Here is a 20,931-nt window from a genome sequence, read left to right as displayed (position 1 = left end):
TACTTCTTATCTCAAGTGCCGGGCCAACATTTGGTTTACGGGCCGGCGTCGTCTAGGAGAGCAGACGACAAGCAGAAACGTTTGAAAGAGCAGACGACAGTTCGAACGATCAGGCAACCGTTTGAACTTGAAGACGCACTGAACGTAGCCCGCAGGTGGTCCGTGCAACTTGACGGTCTTCCGGCGTTCATGTTGGAACAAAACAAATAAACCTGATGACCACAAGTATATCCGTGAAATCAATCCAGAGTGATTCCCGCTCAAGCAATCGTTGTCCGATGGCGCTTGCTTTTCCCTTTTCACAGCACATATCCAGATTCTCGGACGAACCGAGCACGTGAAAACTGAACTTCAAAACTCTCTCGACACTTTTAGTACGGCCCCAGACGCAGCGTTTTGATGAGAAGGCAGGTTTTTTTCTGGATCCTTTCAAAACAACGCAGGAATACACGTCTGGCATGGGGACTCCTGCCCACAGCCCCCGACCGGAAGTGCGACCAACGCGCCACCACCGCGGCGTGACGTCACAGAGTTATGGTTGCATACGTAAAATATTCTAGCATCATGTGACGTCAGGTCACGTGACCTCAATTTCCCCACCAACTTTAGCGGGGAAACTGTATTGGTGTGTATGTCAGGGGACGTTCAACTTTTCGGTAAATTTAGCTGAAAAATTCACGTCACGTGACCCGACATCACGTTGCTTATACACCAATTCAACTTCCCCTCTAAATTTAGCAGGAAACCAGAATCGGTGTGTGGGTTTGTGGCTTCCCATAATGATACACCGTGCGCGTTGCATTATGGGACGTTGCAGGCTACGGCTTCACAAAATCCGGAGCAACTAGCCAATGAACGTTTCACGTCGGAAACGAGACATTTAGAATAACGAGAAAGAAACGCGTTACATTTAATGTCAGGTAACGCATTCTTTTTTTTTCTTTTGTTACTTTAGTAAAATGCAATGTTCTTAGTTACTTTTTGAGTGAGTAGGGAGTAAAAGTTTTTCACCGCTTTATTTGAGAAACGTGTACGTTTCTGGTATATACTATTTATACAAGAAAGCTCGGTTTTCCGAGTCCTGAGAGTTCCAAGTGTTCCAAGATGTTCCGCATTAAAAAGTAAAATAAAAAATGTATCCTATTTTTGAGTAATTGTCGCGCTTGGACGAAAGGAACCTCCCCTAAGCACAGAGTTTTGTCGTTAAACGTTTGCATGCAAATTACTCTACACTTTTTTTAAGCTATCGAACGACTTTCTTATTTAGATGCCGAAAGACAAAACTCCTTTCGGCATTCTCTGAAATCCGTGCATCCAAAACAAACAAAAAAAAGTATTTTTATTCTTTTAAGTAAGAATACGTCGTTCAAAACCATTTTTGTTGCTCGTCTTTTTTTTTTTTATTGATTATTCTACAATCTTGGGATGTGCAATATCAAGGGGATTAGGCCTTGTTTTTGGCTTGGCTTCCAGACGTTTTATTTGCGTTGTTTTTTAGTTTTTTTATAAACCCCAAAAAACAGAGGCACGCGTTTACCACGCTTTCGCGTTCGGACTTCCTCAATAAGACAAGCGGCAGAACATTTGCCTACGCCGTTCGCGTCAGGGCGGAAATATCGTGGAACTTTCCGAATATCCGCTGCACGCGCACAGACACACACAACACATACACAAAGAAAAAAAAAACTTTTTTTGTTTTTCAGCCTAGGTTTGTTTTTTTGTTTTTTTTTGTGCTTGGACAGAGTTGTTTGCCTTGCGGGCTTGAGCACCGACAAAAACAAAGTAAAAAGAAAAAGGAAAGAACTTACGACAGGCAACAACGAAAGTAAAAAAAAGAATAGCAGAGTTGGGTTGAGAAGAACATATAAAGGGAGAGAGAGAGAGGAAGAAAAGAGAGAGGGATAGAGACGTAAAAGATAAAGAGAAATAAGAAAAAAAGAGGAGGGGATTGTGACTCGTCTAAAATTGCGAGTCATAAATCAAGTCGATTTCGGTTGGCCGTCGTCGGCGAAAGATCCGCGCCTATCGTAGTGCAGAGTGCGACGGTCGTAGAATTTACGGAAGCGAGCCTTTTACAACGTTAAGTTTTATGCCTCGAATTCCGAGCGTAAATTTAAACTTCGTTTCCGCGAAATTACACGAAGGATCTTTCTTACTTTTTTAGAGAAAGCGGCGTAACACCATCAACAGCCGGCAGAGAAAGCGTCCGAGACGCACCAGCACCGACATGCACTCTAAAAAAAAAGCCAGTGCGTCGTCTTTCCCGCACAATACTCGGAGAGCCAATCATCGCAACTTACGGAGGCAGCTCAGCGAATGACGATGCCGAAACATATGTTTAGACCAAAAAACGCAATCTGAGTTGTGACATTAAGCAATGCAAGCGTGATATTTTGCATTGCTTAATGTCACAACTCAGACTGCGTTTTTCAGTCTAAACATATGTTTCGGCATCGTCATTCGGTGAGCTGCCTCCGTAAGTTGCGCTGATTGGCTCTCCGAGTATTGTGCGAGAAAGTAAACACACGGGCATTTTGTAGAGTGCGCATTCGTAAAGGCAAGGGAGGCTCTGAGACCAAAGATTAAAACAGCGCAAGGACACGGACAAGAACAAGAACGTAGACAAACAATGCGCTGTTTTTGTTTGTCTACCTTCTTGTTCTTGTCCGTGTCTTGTTTGTCTACCTTCTTGTTCTTGTCCGTGTCCTTGCGCTGTTTTAATCTTTAATCATGAAATACCAACTAGCCTAAACTTCTACTCTGAGACCACCGTGCGGAGACAAACTGAGGGCGAGGAGGAAACGAGAGCGCCCTCGGAGATCTCAGATCGGCGAGCTCTGATTGGTTGGATTAGTGGGTAAACGCCGAGCAGAGCCACCTTTGTCTCTACCCGCCCTCTTTCTTTATTTCTGACAGGTGCGAACTAGAGCGTCGTCTGCTTCCGGTGCAGTGTCTCGGGTTCGTAGAGTGAGACAACTGCAGCGTCTACTCACCACCCAAGCAGCACGGATTTTGGCCAAGCAATGGCCAATGTCTGGCGATGGTCCTTTGGCCAGTGGCCAGAGAGTGGCCATGCATTGGCCAATGCTTGGCCGATGGCTGATGGCCTGTGGCCATTGGCCAATGGCCAGATAAAGGCCAGTCACCGGCCAGTCTCTGGCCACTGTCTTGCCACTTGGCCAAGGACCATTTCCAGCCATTGGCCGATGACTGGCCAACTCTGTGCTGCTTGGGCATCCTTCCAATCAGAGCTCCGACGTCCTTCTGTCCCTTAGTTTCTCACCCTGGAAAAACTACGCTACCGATACCCACAAAGAAAAAACAAATGACGTCATGACGGCACTGGGCACACAAGAGCAGCGCCATTTTCGTGACGTCACAGAGAGGGCGGAGCGTCCGCCAGCGTCCTTCTTTCATTTTCGGAGTGGGCGCGCAAAATACTAAAATAAGCGATAATTGATGTTTTCTTTTTTTGTTCTTTTTTTTTATATAATTTCTATTCCTAGACGTATTACTCTGTGAAGTAGTGCTCACTTCTGGCATTAAGCTCAACAGTAAATACACTTTCTACAAAAAATATTTCACAGAAATAAATGTTGCAGGCGGTTAAAATGTTATTTCTGGTTTGATGAATATCTTTGGTTGTAAAAACGTTGGTTCACAAAAAAAAAAAATTGCTCCTCTTTTAAATCTTCTGATTTAGGTTACGTCACTTTCTGAACCTTGGGCGTTCATGGTCACCACTGGGGTCACGTTCTCACGGAGTTTCAGCCTTCTGGGATGCGTAGTGTATTTATTGGGGTTGAAAACCCGGGTTGCATTTTCTTCATCGGACCCAGTAGAATTCATACCTTTCTATACTGCCCCTCCCATGCACGGGAACGTTCGTGAAATGGCAGCGAAAAGTACGTAACAGGCACCGAAGCGGAAGCTCTACAAATTGTAGCAATCCAACATCAAAGACGAGAGTGTCGTTTGCATGACAGCGTTCCGACCCTTTGTTACCGCAGAGAGTTTCCGCCGACTGTCCAACGTATAGAGACGGATCTAGAGTAGAACAGGCGACACCATTGACAACCTAGAGTGGTGTTTCTGGGATGGCGGCCCTCCCAGTCAGGCGACAGCGTCTGCTCGCGCGGCCGCCATCTTGCCTAACACTCTACACAGCCGTTTACGAGCTGTTTACTCAGTTATGAAATACCGCCACTTGTGGAACGAGCCCGAGGTAACTTTGAGAACACGCAAGTCACCCGCTCCTTCAAGTAGGAGTTTGTTTTTGCTGGCGGTCGGGAAGCAGGAGGCCAAATGGTTGCATCGGTCATAAAAAAGCGGCACTTGCCCTCCCAAACGAAGTTGCCACTCAAGCAAGGCGCAACCAGCAAGCAACATTGAGGTACTCTATGACAACCTCCGCTGCCGTGCCCGCCAATTTCTGTTGTAGTAGGCTGAATCGCGAATCGAAGCTTGCCTTACCGTGGTAGAGCAGCACCGCCACCAGCCATCGCTTGACACCAGCTAATCCATGGGGGTGTATGGATGAAAACGGGAAAAACTGCACTTTCTCACCTTAGTAAAGATTGTTCTCGACGATGAAACGTTTATCGTGTTTTCCAGGAATGACAGTTATGGGCGCAAATATCAAAAACATTATATCACCAATATTTTTTTTTTATGTGAGTTTTGTGTGGTTGGAGGTCGAGGGTTGTGACTTTGTTTGGCATCAGCTCTAATGTAGTTCAATGAGGCAACGGTTGCCGAGAGTCAATCTGGAGTCATTCGTGATCTTGAAGTCATCAGAACTTAGCAGAAGAAAGGTTAGAAGGCATTCACTGGGGGCAGTCGCATCGTCTCGAGCGCTTGTACAGAGTACTTCTAGTGCAAGCTTTTGATCTCAACTGCAGTGAGGGCTTCTGTAACGAACTAAAACTCTGAGCGTGTCAGGTTTGTTAAGCGTGTCATTTATTTAGCGATCGAAGCAAGCGACGCGGGCACAGTCGGTGTGTGCGTCACATTTGATATTTTTCCTCGGCGTTCGAACGCTGAACGAAGACTGATTCGACCTCCAAACACCCAATATAATGATGGCAGCACATCATAAAACACTGGCCTTCGAGCACCGCGTACAAGCTTCAATAATCCTACTTGTGTGTGTTTCTCCCATAGGCTTGCCTGTATTGCCTGGTGTGAAGCGACGGCCGCCGGTTATGCCCCCGACGGGCTCCCAATCCGCGACCCAGCCTACAACAAGAAAGATCAGTGGCCATGACACCACTAGGACAGCGAAGACCCGTCACACTGATCTCAATGACTATTGCTGGGTCCCGCATCCCCGCTCCGCTTAGCTCTCCGAGTGCGGCCACCGAACGGCCATCTTGCTTGCAGCGAAATCGCGTTTTTGCTAGAGTTGGAGAGGCTGACGGCAGCTTGCTGAAGATACGTTTTCTACTCGTTCGTTGTCATTCGTTGGAGAATTTTTTAAAACCCTGTGTAAGCGGTGAGACTTGCCATTGAGAACACTAAAAAAATTTGTACGAAAGCGCAGTGCCGCTGGAAATCGTCACAACTCGCCGAAAGCAAGTTGCCGGTCTCGCGAGCGGCGTGATCAAAGCTTCCTTGGCACACCGAAGTGCTGCGACTTTGTGCCTTCACACGCCTGGATGACGATCAAAATCGACGCCGTGTGCATGTGTTTTGCGAGTTTAATCTGCGAGAAGCCATTTGTAAAGTCAAAGCTCGTCGAAAGCAAGTTTTGCCGGTCTTGCGGCGTGATCGAAATATCCTTGACTCGCCGAAGTTCTGCTCTCTGTGCCTTCGCACGCCTGGATACCGATCAAGAATCGACGCCGTGTGGATGTGTTTTGCGAGTGTAATGTGCGTGAAGCCGTTTGTAAAGGCACAACTATTCGAAAGCAAGTTTCGCCGGTCTCGCGGCGTGATCAATGCTCACTTGACTCGCCGAAGTGCTGCGTCTCAGTGCCTTCGTACCCTTGGATACCGATCAAGAATCGACTCTGCGGTAAACTATTAAAGGAGGGTGTCTTTGCACCATATATCATCCGTGAAGTTCCGGATCGTCCGGCTGTTCCGGCGAGGTGCTATCAATAGAGGGGGGAAAGGGGGAGGGGGGATCTGTACGGTGGCTCCTATGCACTATTAACCATGGCTATGTCCCCACTCTACACAAATAGATCACATGGCAGCACAAATAAAGCGACGCTGTGGAGCAAGGAGGGTTTTTGAAGGCAAAATTACAAGACGGCGAGAATGAAAATTTTTAAAGCGCGCCCATATGTCTAGTGCAATAAAGTAGGTTGATAATAAGCCAGCTGTGATAAGTGAAGAGGAGTTGTTGTGCGCAGTATTCTGTAAACCGTCTAACTACGAATAAATGACCACATTTCCCTCCTCTTCCGTCGCCACTGGACGCTGGATCAAGCTCGTTTCTTGACCGCGAGTACCGCAAGTTACAAATACAGTCTTCAGGGTAAAGTAAAACGCTGCTCCAAAGGCCCATACGGGTTTACGCACATTGCACTCGCAAAACGCGTCTACAAGGTGTCGACTCTTGATCGATATCTAAGGCACAGAAACGCAGCACTTCGGCGTACCAAGGAAGGTTTGATCACACCGCGATACCGGCGAAACTTGCTTTCGACGAGTTGCACCTTTTTCCTGCATCACTGCGCTTCCATAAAAATGTTCACGTGTTCTCAGTGGCAAGTTTCAAGGCTTACACTTGGTTTTAAAGAACTTCTTTGGCGGATGACGACAAACGAGTATGAAACGTGTCTTCAGCGTGCAGCCACCAGCCTTTGCGACGCTAGCAAAAATGCGGTTTTGCTGCATGCAAGATGGGCGTCCGGGGGTTGCACTCGCGCTGCAGCGACCAAGCGGGAATGGGCGATCCAGCAGTTGTCATAGAGATCAGTGATCCGTCACATTCCACAACGGATGAATTGATGTATGGATGCCTGGCGGGCTGTCACTTTTGTATCGGATGATGACTTGCGCCACCTAGCTTTTTTTCTTTGCTGCAAAGACGCCACCAAGCGGCGAAATCTTAAAGCGCTATTGGCTTCCGGAAGGGGAGTTACGCTACCTCTCCTGCCTCTTCAGTGACTCAGATAAATCGCGCCGACCTAGAAAAATTCTAGCGCAACTTTCCTTCTTGACGCCAACCGTTGTTCGGGCTTTCTCCGGTAAGCGGTGAGGGCCTTCTAAGAAGTCTTCTAAAAAAAACGGTTCAGTGCAACGTTTCAAGGCAAAACTCGGCGGCTATTCAGAGACACGTTCCAGGAGCCGCACTAAAACGAATGCAGCTCAGTATACGCATAAATCAGTGACGTCAGAAGCTCGTGCTTACTTCCACCGGCCTACGTCATCTGTTTTTTTTTTTTCGGTCGAAAGGGTCTCTGCTATTGACGTGTTCCAATGGCAGTCACGTGACTTAACAAGATATCTGGCGGTGCGGAAAATATCGGAGCGCGCTCTACACGGGAGTAAGAAAAACAAGGGAAAAAAAAAAAGAAAAAGAATAAAATCCGGAAAACTTGGCTCCAGCTGAGCGCGAGTCAATATCAGCGCGGGCTGGCCCTAAATTGAAAGCGATAGATCCCGCGTGACCAGTTTGGGGGCGCCGAAAGACTCCCATCAAATATTTAACGGCGAACGAAGAACAACGGAAACAAAAATAATTGCCGGCTCGAAATGAAGGGAGGAAGAGCTTTAAAAATGGGGAAATCGGCACGCGTGAACCTTACAAAAGGGAACAAGACTATTTCGCTTTGAACGCGAGCGATGCCCCTTTGGTGTCAGTCCTACTTCGATTCTTCTCGTGCATGTTTCATCCTATTTTCGCTCCCCCCCCCCCCCCCCTTTTACTTTCATTCTTTTTCTTTGCCTGTTTTTTTTTTTTTTTTTTTTTTCTTTCCCCAATTCTTACGTCTCCTCTTTCCTTTATTTACTTTCTCACCACCATCTGTTTCTGTCCTTTGTTTTTCTTCTTTGCTTCTCTATTTTTTTTTTTTTAGAGATGCAGTTTTAGTTGGTCTTGATTATATGCGCAACATTTTCTTTTTCCTTTGTGCTATCGCTGCTTCGGGCGTCCTACATATTCCGCTTTTGAGATTGAGGCGCGGTGTGTTCATTCCATCCCTAAACCACGTCGTGTTTTGAGTTAACGAATGAACGAATGGATAGAACTAAACCTTCCGAACCGGGAAAGGCTTCGCGCGAGCCGATTTATATTTTAGGTTTATTCATAGGGTTTGATCGACCGGGCAGCAAAACCTAAAAACCAGTAAAAACTGTTCGAGGCGCCGAGTTAAAGCGATACCTTATACACCAACACACTGTCTTCCACCAAGCCCGCGTTGTTCACACGAGATGTGGGCAGTGCGCATGCACAGAAACCGAGTTCGGAAGAAGGAATGATGCCCCATAGTTCAACATGGCGACCGTCATAAAAAAGCGGTCTATAGGAGTACCCGGAAGTGCCGAGCGTTCGGGTTAGTGTTGCGTGTCCTAAGCTGGGCATGCATACGCGTCGTCGCCTATGTACCAATTCAAGACCGCAGTTCTGGGGCTCCGCGCACGCGCAGTGCGGAACACGCAACGCTAAAGCAAACGCACAGTGCTTGCTTGCGTTCGCTCGTACACGCAATGCTAAAACACACTATGCGTAGCGCAAGTTCGTCTGCTGCTTTTGAAGGGGTTGTGGTGACGTCAGAACGCCGAGCTCTGATTGGTTCTGGTTGAAGGATAGTGGGTAGACTTCAAAGCAAGCTGCCCTTGAGGTATAGACGCTTTCAGCGCGCGCCAGATTGAGCCGCCATAGCCGACCTTCTCTTGAATTGCCGAGATGCCGAGCCACTGAAGCGGGCATTGACGAGACTCCATAAGTGCCTATGCTGGGGGGAAGGACACAGTAACACTTAAAATTGCAATAACCTGTCCTGCCGTGGTAATGATGAAGTGGAGCGAAAGGAATAAGACGGAACAAAAACTGAAGGTCGGTTATGGCGGCGCCCATGCGCAGCTGCTTGAAAGCGTCTATACCAACTATCCTTCAGTCAGAGCCAATCAGAGATCGGCGTCTTTCTGACGTCACCACCACCCCTGCAAAAGAAGCAGACGAACCTACGCTCAGCGTAGCTGTAAAGTGGTTGCAGAGGGCAGCGTCTGAACGCAGACGTCGCAGTCTGTCATTCTGTTCCTTTCTCTTCCACTTCGGATTCTTCTCGGAGACGCCTAGACGGCGTCTCCGATTGGAGTATTTACCACGTTCCCCTATCACCACCTGCTGACGTCAAAGAAGTGCCATCATGTTGCCTGTCGCGATCCTGGCGGCAGCAAAGCGGGGGAGGCGGACGCGGCATTCGTCTGTTCTGTTGTAGCTGGTCGATCTCAGCTCGACCAGTCCGTGGAAGCTTCTTCAGCAACGGGTTGGGACGCCGCGACGACAGCGACACTGGCGTTGGCTTGTCTTTTCCACCGGAACTTCGACGACTAACCTAGGAAATCTGTGCTTCAACCTGAAACAAGGTGTTTCGCAAATTGTTCCTAGCCGGTTCACGCTTAAGGGCTGCACTGCTCACTAAGCGCGTACACAAACTGTAAATTTTTAATATGGTATCAGCGCCAATAGTTTGATTTCTGCGTCCTTATTATATATTTCGTTCAGCATTCAGGAAGTACCTCAACAAAACTTGAAATATACCTGTTGGTTTCAAAAATAGTGTGAATACAATCCACAATATCCGTAAATGATAATCGCACGTTTATATTTTGAGCCTCATGGGAAAGTAGTTTTCGGTATAAACGGCCCACTCTGGCAAGCGCTCGGAGAGCAGCCAGCGGAGAGCACGTGACATCCGGCGCAGTCGTGACGTAGCCTGTCTCGGGACGAGGAAAGCTGCGACTCGAGGCTGACGTCGACGAGACGATTGCAAGCAGGGCATCTGCACAGTCACCACGCTTCTGCTCGTGCGGGCAAGTGCGACCAGTTACAAGCTTGCCAAAGTAACGTTCATGCGCACGGTGCACATGCTTGCACGCATGGGGCATCTGGGAGGCTATTTGCGACTCCAGCGAAGTTGACGGCACCTAGTGGCTAGAACAGAAAGGTGTGGCGGCAGGTTCGCTCACCAGCCTCCTCGAGCGAATCAGATATTCACAGCGCGTGGTGTTCTAAAGATGAAGCCGTGAAAGTAGGTTCAAAAATACGCGATAAAAATCGGCAATAGATCTAGGCGAGACAGGCATCGTCACTACCTGTCAACGTTCTTAGGCGGACGTTGCAAACGAGGCTTTAGCGTCATTCCCCATGTGCCGTTTGCTAATCGTTTAATTCGTTTTAAATTTTCGTTTCGTATCTTTTTCAACGAGAGATTTATGTGCTACTGTTCCCTTCAACATGTACAGACCAAAACTTAAGCGCCGAAATTTCATTGTAATACAGTAGCTGTAGTCTCCCTTTAAGGCCGGTTCACACATGCAGCGAAGCGCTGATGTAGCGCTGCTCACGTGCCGTCAGCTACTTGCCGTCTGCCATGAGCAACAGTTTTGACTGTGCGATACAAAGCTGGTGAACGCTGCCGTCAACACGCGCTTAGCGCGAGGTCAGCGCTATGCTTGGAGCGCTCCGCTGCATGTGTGAACAGGCCTTTAAAGGAGCTGTGCAACAATTTTTGTACTGTGCACAAATACCGCTTAAAACGGATCCCTAACGTTAATGACCTATGAAACACGCGTTCGTTTTTCACCCCACGCAATAGAAGTCCCAGAAAAAAATTTAAGAAAAACGAGCAGCGTTCACCCCCTCAACTCGCAGCCAGAACAAGCGGCCACGTGATCTGGAGCCGATTATATGCCGCCAGTGTTGATCATAGCCACGCGCTGGGGTTGGCAAAGCACAGGACACGCGCTGAGTTCCAGACATTGTTATGACTCGGCTGTTGTCGTCGTTGCAGCGATTGGACACGGGTCACAACCCGAATGCTTCTCGAGCTAGCAATTGTCACGAGCCCAAGTCGAGTGCCCACGCAATGCTCGGGTCCAATCTATGAACCGCATTCAAATATCGTCACTTGGGTGTACTGCGATCCCCGAGTTACGTCATCAAATTTTGCAAAGGAGAGATTGAATGAAAATGACCTCTTTTGTGCTTGAAATTACACCGCAACAAAGGAGTTTCTTGGCCAATGGCGTTGCGCGTGAGTATCCTTGAGTCCCAGCTGTGCCAGTAAGCTCGTGTAGAGAGAAAAACATTCCAATTGAATATCGTTGCACAGCTCCTTTAAGCTGGGACTGCAGCCAATGCAGCAGGCACGAAAGCACAGGGTCGCCTCTTTGAAACATTCTTCCGCAGTACGAGCGCTCGCGCTAGAAACGCACCTCTGTTAAGCCAGAAGTGTGGGCTAGCTCGCGCTTATAGCTTTGGCTATACCAGTGCGAGCGACTCCAGCGCTCTATGGGGGAAGCCAGTATCGGGAAAATATGTCGGTCTAAAACAGGTCGTGCCGTGCCATGCGCCAGCTCAACGAACAACGTAGGGACATCAGCAAGCATTAGACTCAAGATAGTCTGCCCCGATGTTTACCCTCCACGTTTCGAACCTGCGGCGATGTGTTGTGGTAAGCAAACTTCCAGAGTCTTGACTAGGAAAGAACCGCCCAATGTCCTTCCACAGTGCTGGTGAACGTTGCGAAACGCGGAATGTTTGGTTCACACGGTTACGTAGGGTTGTGTTCAGAGCAACCTGGGTAATCAAGCTGATACTACAGTCACGACAGAGTCACTGGGACAACGGTTCCATGGCGCAAACCATCGACAGCATGTAATCACGGACGCCACCAGAGAGGAGCAGAAATCGCGAAAGAACCTGTCCCGGCCAGTTCAGCGTTTTCCCGCTAGGTGCCGTCCGTTTTGCTGGAATCGCGAAAAGCAGATGCTCTACTCTATACGGTTGCTGACGATACTTCGCAGTTTCTTTTTTTAACTTCATATATATATATATATATATATATATTTCTTTTTTTTTAAAGAAACGTCTCCTTGCCGGTTTCATTTTCAGTGTTTGTGCGTATGACATCTGATTTTGCCGCTTTCCGAAGCGACGAATAGGCGCGCACTGGGCTGAGAACTTGTAAATATTGGGATGTGTATAGAATACAGCGCGTGAGAGTTCTACGCCACGTATCCGCAACCTTCTGTACCGAGTAGTCAGATATGTGTGTTTTATATACTGATTCTAAAAAAGAAAATGCACCAGACTGCGCGGAGCATTGGAGCGGATAAGAAAATAACTGAGGCAACCACCAACGCGAGCTCCCTGCTGCTTTGGTACTATTCAATGGAAGGAATAGAAGAAAAAGAAAAACGAACTTGACGCGTATGAAAGTTCGTTCATTAAGCAACCTTTGCGGCTTTGGAAACGACGAAATACAAGAATAAAAAAAGTAGAGACGAAAGAAGGAGAAAGAAATGTAAGCAGTGCCAACCGTAGACCGCACACCCAGCGTCTAAGGGCTAATAGGAACTGAATATACCGCGTTTGTCCCGGCCGAAGGTGGGGAAGGTCTTTTCTTCCGCTCCTATTTTCCGACCGGCCGTCTTCAATTCATCTTCGTTAGGCGTCAGTTGATGAGCTTCAGACTGGGGAACAAGCGCCTAGTTTGGCCAGCCGCAGCCGAGGCGCACTCCCCCAGTTTTCCCTTTTCTTTCCCCTACCCGATCCACCTCGCAGTGACGTCTTCCTGACGTCACGGAGCTGGCAGCCAATCGGAGCTCAGAAAGCCACTTCTGTTAATGTCACGGTTGCTAAACAAATATATGTAAGGTATATACATTTTTTTAACGCAGAATGCGTTTTATTATTAGAATTATGTGATAAGATGGCCATAAGGAACCGTCACGAAAGACTGTGACGTCATAATGACGTCACGTAATGACGTCATGATGCTGTTTTTACGACGATATTATGACGTAGTTATACGTGTAATTCCGAGTTTTTGCAGTTTATTTCTCGAGAAATTCGGAAAGTCTTTTCAAGCGTTTAACTAAACTGGCTCAAAATTCAAAGTTCATCAAAACTTTTTTTTTATTTTCTTAGATTCAGTTTTAAGAAATTCAAAGCTTATTTTATTGAGTCCCGAATTTTCAAAAATGAAAGAAATAAGGTCCGGATAACATAACCCGTTGTCCTGAAGGAGCTTTGATGAAATAATGCGCACCCTTTTTGCCAGTAGTACGATATTTCAAAGGAAAATAAAGTGGCACCGTCTCAGGACCACGACATTGTGCTCTAATAAAGTTCATCATTTTAAGGAGTCTTTTTTTTTTTTTTTGGTTGTGACCTTGAAGTTTGGATTTTTGCGGATAAAATTTGAATTGACGGAAAAGTTACCGGCGAGTGTCTTTCGGATTTTTTTTTTTCGGAGTTATCTGAAAACACGGAACCCGAGTTATATTGTCGTCATGACGTCGCGCGAGTCTGTGATGTCACGTTACACCGCGAATTATTGTAATGTCAGTCACGTGACCTTATAGTGTCGAGTCACGTCACACACACATGACATGTGCCCGGCTCATTCACGGAGCATTCTATGCACCTTGGCATTTTACAGCCCAATTAATCTGGTGCAATTTGTTCTTTCCTCTTAAGACGGAGATCGGAAGTGTGATGTTTGCTTTTTTTGTGATACTTAATTGATCACAATAGCTTTTTTTTTTTTTTTGTCAGGTTTTGTTAGGGTTTTTTTTTACTGCGACAATGTTCCGTGGCCGATTTCTTAAAAAAAAAACGCGACTAAAAATAAACAGTTGGCAGTGTCTTCTCTGAACTTCGGAATCGTAGTTTAGGAACATCTTTCCGCAATACTTCATTCCTATTAATCGGTGGATGTGTCTTGTAGCTGCTTAAAATCACTTGCATAGCGAGTATTACCATTGCTATTATTACGAGATTGAAGTAAATACATAATCAAAGATATGTAAAATATTGTAAGTGTAACAAGGATCGATCTAGTTATACAAGTAGTTAAAACTTAAGCACGTAAAATGTAAAAAAAAAATCTAAACAAAAATTACAATACGCTTTCCTTTTTTTTTTTTTTTTTTTTTTTGCTGTTGCAAACGCGAAACGAGAGCACTTCAAACTTTCGCCACCTTCGAGGGCAAACATCATCGACAAGAACTGACGAAATCAAGACAGAAACCCCGATCGACACTCGAGCGTTCGCAGAGCCGCCGTGACGTCACGAGCCCCTTTTTCTTACGAGACTAACAGCAGCGACGCTCAGCGGCATAGAAGCTCGATAATGAGGCCGTAATAAGGTCCGCACGTTGCGCAACTCCAGCGCGTACGGCGGGACCAAGCTTCATATCGGATAACCCCGAGCGCGTCGGAGTCTTAGTTCCCCTCTCGCTCACCAGGGGGCCGCAGCTACGTTCCTCCCGAAGAACCGTCCCTATCTCCCGCTTCCCCTTTCCCACCCCTCTCTCCCCTCCTCCCTCCCCTACTCCTTTATATTGCCCACACCACCGGGCTATCTCGGCCCGCTAAATATACAAAAAAAATTAAAAAAGAAAAGGATGGCAGAAGGGGCTGAAACAATAAAAGGATCCCGTACCAGCAACGAGCTCGTACATCTTCATTGGATCCGGGGACGATATTGCGATCGCAGCGCCGCGGACTGACCCTAGCGGTGAACTGGGGGACTAGGATCTAGCAAAACAGGGGTACATATGACCGAAATAAAAAATAAAATACAAATCCATATAAACGGAAACAAAATACAGTAGTCGAGGGGAAATGGTCAGAAGTTGGGAAGGAACATCACATCACCCCTCCCCCCCCCCCCCCTTTTATTTTCCTCAGTTTTTTTCTTCTTTTTTTCGTCCGTCCGCCGATGGAAAAAAAAAATAAAGATAAGAAAGTGGAAGAACGGACTGAGACTATTAACTTGGAAATGGTCGCGGCGGTAGAGCTCAGAGGAAGACTGTTTCTGAATTCTAGGGCTGTTAGGCCCCGTGGACGCCTATATTTTATTTTTCGGCTCCCGCGTTCGTCTGCCGCGCCGTACTGGGATTGGCCAGTCCGGACGCCCTCCCCTAATGCGTGACGTAGCGCCGTCGCCTCCTCCAATCGGAACGGCGGAACGCCCAAGATGGCCGACTGGAGGATGTGTCTTACGGACGAGGGCTGATGCCTAAAGCCTACGGAATTAGGGTCATTTATATATATTTATACCCAGCAGTGTCGGGAGTTTTCCCGCCGTAATGTCCGGGTTTAGCTTTTCCAGCTCGCCCCCCCCCCCCCCCCCCTTTCCCCCCCGCCCCGGGTCGAGCTTGTAGGGATAGCAGAGGGACGGCGGGTGTTAGGGCTAATCCTGTTCGCGAACGTAATTGGCCATTACGACCGTCAGATATCCGTGACGTCATTACTTTTCGCACAGTGCTTCCTTTGGCCTCCTCCTCACTTTGAACTCTTTCTTCGATGTTTACTTTGATGTGTTGTTTCCATGCCGCAACCCGTTTAGCGCAGTGGTAATCATATTTGGCAGTATCGAGACTGGCCTCGGATGTGCAGCTCTCTTGCAGTCTGTGGTTTGCCTTACGTGACGTCAGTTCGAGGTCAACTCTCGCAGCATCAACGTTTACTTCTCGAACTTAATATTCTGAGATGAACATCTACATGACTCGAAACAAAATCTGTATACTTTACAGAGCACGTAAATTCTGCTCCCGTGTTATGACCGCTTGGAATATGAAAGGGGCGATGCAACAAGTTTCGTACTTTCAGTAAATACCGCCTAGAATTGTTCCTTATGACACACGCGTTAGTCTTTCTTCTTTACCAGGCAGTGTAAGTCACAGAAAAATATTTAAAACAACTAGCAGCAACTCGCAGCTAGAACAAGCGGCTACGTGATCGGGAGCCGCTTATATGCCACCAATGTTTCTCATAGCAACGCGCTGGGGGTTGTATAAAGTCAATGGATGCTGCGAAAGTGGCGCCGCTGACTTCCCTGGCTCCTATCGGAACACGAACAAATACTAACAGACAGACGTCCGAACCCTCGCAAGACGATTGGCTCGTCGTTTTCCGTTGCTATGGCAATCGCCATTCAGGCCCCTTCAAATTTTCGAAGCTTCGAGAGGGTTGTTCTAATCCAGTCTTACCTAGATCACCATAAAGCATCGTCGTACGGAATGCGTTTCTCGCCATTATGAGCGTCTTTGGCACTGTGTGTGCAATCACCTTATCAATCAATCCCAGCTCCAGGGATCTCTTACAATCATATTGTTCGTCCTGTGTGTTTCAAAACAGAAAAAAGTATTTTTCAATAACTCTTATACGTTCTTTCAGCTTATGATGTACCGCAGGAAAGGCTACGAGCGCGAGCTCCTCGCTCTAGGGCACATCACGGCGACACAAGGTCTCGTGCATTAAGGGCAACTGCTAACGCTGTGAGCTCGCGCTTCTAGGCTTCGCTGCGTTACAACATAAGGTGAAACGGAGTAATAGGGAGTATTCACTGGCGGCCATAGCTGTGTGCGCGACTGCTGAGCGCGTGCTGACGGCGTGCTTCCACTGTTTTTTTCGCCACGCGCATTCAGCACCACCAAGATTGCCGGTCTTGGCAGCCTGTTGACGTGAGCTGGTTCCGAGCATGCGCTCTAAACATCGCCCTCGAATATGGCGTCCAGCGAATACTCCCTATAGCACCGACACCGCACGTAGTGACGGTACGAAGATGTACTCTTATTTCGCCTGTGCGTGAATAGAAAAATCTCGGTATCAAAAAAAACAAACAAAAAAAAAAACGCTTGCATAAAGCCACCTGTCGGCTCACCGAGAATGGAGAGGTCAAGGACGAATTAACCTTTTCATGGCCTAAAATGGTGACCCTGCGGGGAGCGTGGTGCTGCTTTCCCACGATTTAGTTACTTTACGGTTGGAAAAACGCAGTGCACGCGCGCTAAGTTCCTCACATTGTTAATGTTCGACTTTTTTTCCGTCATCGCAGTCAATTGGCACGAGCCACCACCCCAATGCATGTTGAGGCACTCACCGCCACGAGCCAGAATTGAATGTTCACGTAGTGCTGGTGTGGACTACGCGAGCCGCATTTAAAAAGAAACCGAAGCGGTTCTGTATTTGAGGTAAAACACTTAAATCGTCTTTATTTCGCCTTCAAGATCACGGATATCGAGCTTTTCTTCAAATCGGGCTGTTGAAAAACTTTTTCAAAGCAGAGCGCTGAAGCTTCACATTACCGGAGCGTGACGTCATACTCACAGTTTTCAGAATATCCGTTCTCGCGTTTCTTTAGCGCCTATCTAAGCTATGCACGCGCACTCTTGCTATTTTCAAAAAACGTAAAAAAAAAAAAAAAGATGTCACGACTGGTGTCAGTTATTGAGTTATTGTGATTTACGCTAGAGGTTCAAATGGCGCCAGTGTCTATGTGACTTCCGTGACGCAAATGAGAGCAGACAACAACCAGTCTACTTTTGCGGTTCTCCTGTGCATTCCTAGAGGAAAACGCGCTTGCATTTTCTCTTTTCGTCGGAAAATAACACAAACACGTTGGTCATTTGGGTCGTTACGAATTTCATGTACCTCGATTAACATTGTAAAAGTGTAATTGCTTTAGTCAGCCTATTTTTCTTCATCAGAGAACGATGTTTAACTTCGCTATATTTCAGGCCCCAACCCCTGTTCCACAGCCGGTGTGTAAAAACGAGCGAGGATTCCAAGCAAAATAACGGTCGAAAAGAATATAGAGTGTGATCAAGGTCCGCCAGAATTCCGGGGACGCTTATATATTGCTAACATGCCAGTTTTGTCACTATACGAAAATGACCTCGTCGTGAATCTTCATGAGCGGATAAAAACATTCAAAACGTAAAGAATAAAGTACATGAAAGGTGTTTGCTTTTTATTGTTTTCTCTGCTGGGCAGCCTTTATCGGGCACTTGTTCTAAAAAAATTTCGAGCGTGCGGGTGATATTTTGAACGTAGAACAAGCAACTTCGCACAGAGTAGAAAGAATAAAGCAATGCTTACTTATTTAAGATCCGAGTATATTACGTGGTCTTCAATTTATTTTGATCATACATGCAGGGTGTAGTTACTTATTCAGAGTTACTGCGTTGTTCTTGCCATTTCTCTTGGTTTCCAGATGTCCTTCGTTCGTATGGCACGTATATCCCTTGTGCTGAAAAGCGCCGATGTCATGTTCACGCTAACAGTGTCCGTCAGTGCACATAAGCACACGTACGAAGCTGTTTTAGCACCGTTTTTAATGCAATGAAGTTGAAAGAAAACGCCGTAATTGACTAATTATTTCGTCTAATTGACTAAGGAATGTTCCAAGCTACCTAGTACATACGAATTATTTGGAATATTTCATCTTATGATCGAACGCAGGGAGAGAAGGCACTCACCTTTTCCCATAGGAATGCATTACCCAAAGTCAATTTTCGACTGGTTGCTGCTGTCTGCTTCAATCTGCGTCAGCGCACTAGGGTCACAGAGCCGTATTTAAAGAAAGTTTGGCCATTCATTGGGAAGTATAGGAGTCAAATGAGCAGACGCCATTGGCCGAAAGCGTGCTGGGCGTGTTCCAGGGCGTCTTCACAAATTTGAATGTGGCCAACCAGAAGCCGGAAATAATACCCTGGCGGTGGTCGCGACAAACGAAATTAATAAGTGCGTCGGAGTGACTCTTGGCTAAAAATATGGTGCACGTGATGTTTCAATCACGGCCATCCAAAATGATGGTGGAAGAGCGCGACTAGCGGAACGATCGACATAGTCCGTACGCCTGGCGGAGAGGGCCGGGAATCTGCCGTCCGAGCGGTCACACTCTGTTCGAGTAAAACAGAGTTCGAGTGGCACGTTCGTTTCTTACACCTTTTCACATAATCATACTCGAAACATCACGTGCGCTCTATTTCCGACCATTCAGGGTAATTACATTTAATTCTTACATGCTGATTAAAACCACATATCTATAGTTAAAACTGTTTTTCGCCACCACCGCTAGGGAATTCTTTTTCGGTTTCTGGTTGGCCAAGAGAGAGCACGCCAAGCCCTCTTTCTATGCCTCCCGATGACCAAACTCTCTCTATACACGGCTGTGTAGCGCCAGTTGAACCTCTAGCATGCATTATCATACCTCTATGGCTACCTTGCAAATGCACGCGGCGCCCACAAGAGTTACACGCGCTTTGCGGCCGAAAGATCTGGGTATGGCGGAACTACTGGTCGGAGGCTTTTCGTGTATTCTCGAGTTTAGTTACATCTTCGGGGAAAACTAACGTGATATTCGGATTCACGGGATACAAAATACTTTATAACCTCTTCACCTTCCCTTAATAATCGTCACCGCGACAATCAAAAATCTTGGTGACGGTATCCTGACAATTGCAGCTTTGATAACGCCAAAGATGCGATCCCCACAACTTCGTCATCAAGTTTTGCAATAAAACAACATTAGAAAAAAAAAATAAACTAAAAAATAAACTGCCGATTTTTATTCTTTTCTTTTTATTGCAAAGACAAAGATGTTTTTGTCTTTGCGTGCGAGGATGCTCTGGGCCCACTATAGTCGGTTGCAACCTGAGAACAATCCACCCACAAGCGCATTGCGCCCATGTGAAGTGCCTCCACCGTCGAGAAAGTAGTTCGCTAGCAACGTTGCTTTTTCTTCCTCCAGGAAACGTGTCTTAAACTACTACAATATTTATTTAATTCATTCAGGACACTTAAATAAGTTAGAATACGTTTTCGTCAACGAAATAGCTGTTTAGTAAAGAAAGAAAGTCATGTCCAATGTACCGTCTTCCCAATTCATTTTCTGTCCAAGATACTGTCTAACATACCGTCTTCCAGCTCTCAGCAGTGCTAAGCCTCGCGCCCGCTTCGAAATTTTCGTTGGCGATAGCGTCGCTGGATTCTCACGTTGTCGCGCAAAAACTGCTGCAAACGCAAGCCGATACCATTAAGATTTCGTGGCGTGACCTCGGGCACGTAAAACACGGTGCAAAAAAGCAGAATAATTGTCACGAGAAACTAGCGTCGCGTTGCTAAGGCCAGCAGCCATGTTGAGCTTTTTTTCTTTTTTCAAAAGGATCGCGATTGGTCCACGGAATCGTGACGTCATGAAAACGATTGGCTGGCGTTTCTCGGCGTAGGATCACATTTTCCTCTGAGAGGCATTTCCGGTTTTTTCTTAGCTTGCAACCGACTATAGTTGCAGTGAGCTTGTGCAGAGTGAAAAGCGTTCCTAGCCAATCTCGTTGTACGCCACCTTTAAAATTCGGTCGAGTAAAACGGAGCTCAAGTTCGATTACGACCACAGCTATTTGGTGGTAATCCAGGATGCCTATTAATTATTATACAAAGTATGAAAAATCGCAGGGAACCATAATATTGGCGACAAGCTGATTTTGTCTTGTGAAAGAGGATGATTTGCTGTCAAGGTTCCCAACCATTCGATCATTTCTTCTACCCAATGTATTAGTAAGTGTTTTGTTTACGTGACATGGCTTCTTCATCAGGGTATGACTTCTCCAGTAAACCAAAAACAAACCACCAAAAATAATAACGAAAAACCTGCAGCATTACGTCAGTTGCAGAATCAATTATTGGCTCAAAACAAAAGGTGTCTTTGGTCGACCACTTCCTTTTCAATCCAGCACTGATCCTGCATCTATTTTTTTTATGCCGTTGATATATTAACTCCCATGATATTGCCAATGTTTTTCGGTTTTTTAATTTATTTAAGATTGTGCCGCAGATTTAATTTTATTGAACAGAGTTGTGCACTGTGCATCTTTGTTTTACGAATAAAACAAAAACAATAAAGAAAACACGTCTTACTTTATTGGGAATGACTGAGCTCACTGACAGTATAATAC

Source organism: Ixodes scapularis, unplaced genomic scaffold (genome assembly GCF_016920785.2).
Source record: "Ixodes scapularis isolate PalLabHiFi unplaced genomic scaffold, ASM1692078v2 PGA_scaffold12__126_contigs__length_90152505, whole genome shotgun sequence".
In the NCBI taxonomy this organism is placed as follows: domain Eukaryota; kingdom Metazoa; phylum Arthropoda; class Arachnida; order Ixodida; family Ixodidae; genus Ixodes; species Ixodes scapularis.
This window is presented reverse-complemented; position numbering follows the sequence as displayed.